General features: G+C 44.9%; 1 long non-coding RNA gene across 1 annotated transcript; it reads right to left on the bottom strand.

The window, feature by feature from the left end:
* Positions 1 to 1,584: 1,584 nt before the first annotated feature.
* LOC142719279 (uncharacterized) lies at positions 1,585 to 2,656 on the bottom strand. The gene is made up of 3 exons (XR_012872722.1): positions 2,037 to 2,656; positions 1,866 to 1,953; positions 1,585 to 1,773 (listed from the first exon to the last, which is right to left on the bottom strand). It is a non-coding gene; the product is annotated as an uncharacterized LOC142719279 (long non-coding RNA).
* Positions 2,657 to 3,455: the final 799 nt, after the last annotated feature.

Below are 3,455 nucleotides of genomic sequence, written 5' to 3'. Positions count from 1 at the left end.
CTCTGTCCTCTCCACCTCCTGACAGATACAGAGTGATATATTCTGCAGATTATTACACCACTGACCTGTCTAGAGATCTGCAGAACATTGCTCTGTCCTCTACTGACAGATACAGAGTGATATATTCTGCAGATTATTACCACTGACCTCTCTACAGATCTGCAGAACATTGCTCTGTCCTCTACTGACAGATACAGAGTGATATATTCTGCAGATTATTACCACTGACCTCTCTACAGATCTGCAGAACATTGCTCTGTCCTCTACTGACAGATACAGAGTGATATATTCTGCAGATTATTACACCACTGACCTCTCTACAGATCTGCAGAACATTGCTCTGTCCTCTACTGACAGATACAGAGTGATATATTCTGCAGATTATTACACCACTGACCTCTCTAGAGATCTGCAGAACATTGCTCTGTCCTCTACTGACAGATACAGAGTGATATATTCTGCAGATTATTACACCACTGACCTCTACAGATCTGCAGAACATTGCTCTGTCCTCTCCACCTCCTGACAGATACAGAGTGATATATTCTGCAGATTATTACACCACTGACCTGTCTAGAGATCTGCAGAACATTGCTCTGTCCTCTACTGACAGATACAGAGTGATATATTCTGCAGATTATTACACCACTGACCTCTCTACAGATCTGCAGAACATTGCTCCTGTATCACATGACAGATATATGGTGATATATTCTGCAGATTATTACACCACTGACCTCTCTAGAGATCTGCAGAACATTGCTCTGTCCTCTACTGACAGATACAGAGTGATATATTCTGCAGATTATTACCACTGACCTCTCTACAGATCTGCAGAACATTGCTCTGTCCTCTACTGACAGATACAGAGTGATATATTCTGCAGAGTATTACACCACTGACCTCTCTACAGATCTGCAGAACATTGCTCCTGTATCACATGACAGATATATGGTGATATATTCTGCAGATTATTACACCACTGACCTCTCTAGATATCTGCAGAACATTGCTCTGTCCTCTACTGACAGATACAGAGTGATATATTCTGCAGATTATTACACCACTGACCTCTCTACAGATCTGCAGAACATTGCTCTGTCCTCTACTGACAGATACATAGTGATATATTCTGCAGATTATTACACCACTGACCTCTACAGATCTGCAGAACATTGCTCTGTCCTCTACTGACAGATACATGGTGATATATTCTGCAGAGTATTACACCACTGACCTCTCTAGATATCTGCAGAACATTGCTCTGTCCTCTACTGACAGATACAGAGTGATATATTCTGCAGAGTATTACACCACTGTCCTCTCTAGATATCTGCAGAACATTGCTCTGTCCTCTACTGACAGATACAGTGTGATATATTCTGCAGAGTATTACACCACTGACCTCTCTACATATCTGCAGAACATTGCTCTGTCCTCTCCACCTCCTGACAGATACATAGTGATATATTCTGCAGAGTATTACACCTATAACCTTCGGACCCCCATAGAACACAGGTTCCCTGGATAAATTCCCCAATCTAGAAATGAAAACACTAAAAATGGTAAAAATAAATCTGTTTATTATAGAATCTGGTAGAATTTCTGTGCGGTTTTCTGTGGCTCCGGCCCTTTAACATGCGATGATCGGTGAGATGAAGAGGGGGAGGGTCCTTCTTCACCCGTGGATATGGCCGCCAGTCCACCCTTACACAGCTCGATCCTGGATCAGAAGAAACCGAAAACTTTTTTCATATTTTTCAAAGTCGGATCCTAGAAAAGGAAAAAATACAAATAAGCAAAAAAATTCACAAAACCTTCACCACAAGGAGAAGATGAAGACGAGCGGAAGACGTCAGACTTACCGGATCTCGCGTCTGCTCATCACTGGAGGAGTCTTGATGGGAATTTCAGATGGTTTAGGTGGTAAAGACCACGATGTTGGGGTGACAACTGCAAAACAAATCAGAAATTCAGTGTCCAGGCAGCTGTAGAAGAGTCGTGAGGTGAGAAGATCATCAGTGGACGGCACTTACCTCACCTAAAGATGGTAAATGGGCCCCGAGCGGCAGATGGAAATAAGATGGCCGCTATCTCTCCCGGGGGTTGGGGGCCCTGATGGTAAATGGGCCCCAAGTGGCAGATGTTACTAAAATGGCCACTTTCTCTTTCGGGGGTTGGAGGCCCTGATGTTAACCGTAGCCCCCGAAAGGTCGTCCATCTCCACATCAGGAGCTGGAAATTGGCGTCCGCCAACCTCCATCTTCCCATCCTCCATCTCCACGTCCTCTGGAAACTGGCGTCCGCCAACCTCCATCTTCTCATCCTCCTCCTCCATCTCCACGTCCTCTGGAAACTGGCGTCCGCCAGCCTCCATCTTCTCATCCTCCTCCTCCATCTCCACGTCCTCCGGAAATTGGCGTCCGCCAACCTCCATCTTCTCTACAACACTCATCATTGGAAATATCACCATCCTCCTCCTCTTCATATGAGACACGTCCATGACGAGAGCCAGCAAGAGAAACTGACACCGCGGTCAATGTGTGACCCCAATTTATAAACTTGATGATGTCACAACCTGAGGGCCATTATGTGCAAACGGAACACATGCAGATCACAGGCCCCGCCCTTCACATGACATCACGCTCAGATTCTCTAGAGGACGTCACGCTCAGAGAAATAGAATCTGCCCACATTCTAGATGACATCACAAGAAGCGTATCCCAGTGAACCGTTACAACAGAGCGGCCATTTATAACGTAATATGGTAGAAGAATACAGACAGTCGGGGGTCTTAAATAAAACATTTTTACACCGTTCACTGTGTGAGTCAAATAATGCCATGTTGTAATAGTTCCGGACTTTTACCGATGCAGCGATACCAATTTTGTTATTATTTTTACATTGTTCTTGGGGAATAATGGGAAATGTTTTTTTTTTTACACAGATTTTATTAGTTCCCCTAGGGGACTTGAACCAGTGATCATTAGATCGCTGGTACAATACACTGCAATACATGGATGAGTTACGGAAACAGCGTAACTCGCTGAGCTACGCTGTTTCCGGAACTCCCATAGTAGTGAATGTCAGTTATAGAAGCAGCGTAGCGTGCTACTCTGTAGCCGTAACTACTATTCAGTTCTATGGGAGTTGCGGAAACTGCGTAGCTCAGAGAGTTACGCTGTTTGCGTAACTCGAACATGTAACCAGAAAGTGAAGTGGCCGGAAGACCGCGGAGCCGGGTAAGATGGAATGGGGCTTAGGGGGCCCCGTTCTAGAGATATTACACCTGTGGATATGTCATAAATGTCCTTCGTAGGAAAACCAATATAAATGCAGCGGTCGCTATTGACCGCAGTATTTAACTAGTTAAACAGCGCCATCTCTGTTCCTAGCCGGTAGTGCAGCGTGTCAGAAGCTGACACCTGCAGTGTATGGAGCAGGCTCAGCGCGTG

The sequence above is a fragment of the Rhinoderma darwinii genome, unplaced genomic scaffold, assembly GCF_050947455.1.
Source record: "Rhinoderma darwinii isolate aRhiDar2 unplaced genomic scaffold, aRhiDar2.hap1 Scaffold_477, whole genome shotgun sequence".
Taxonomy (NCBI): Eukaryota; Metazoa; Chordata; class Amphibia; order Anura; family Rhinodermatidae; genus Rhinoderma; species Rhinoderma darwinii.
Note: the sequence above shows the minus strand (reverse complement) of the source record. Positions and strands in the feature narration are given on the sequence as shown.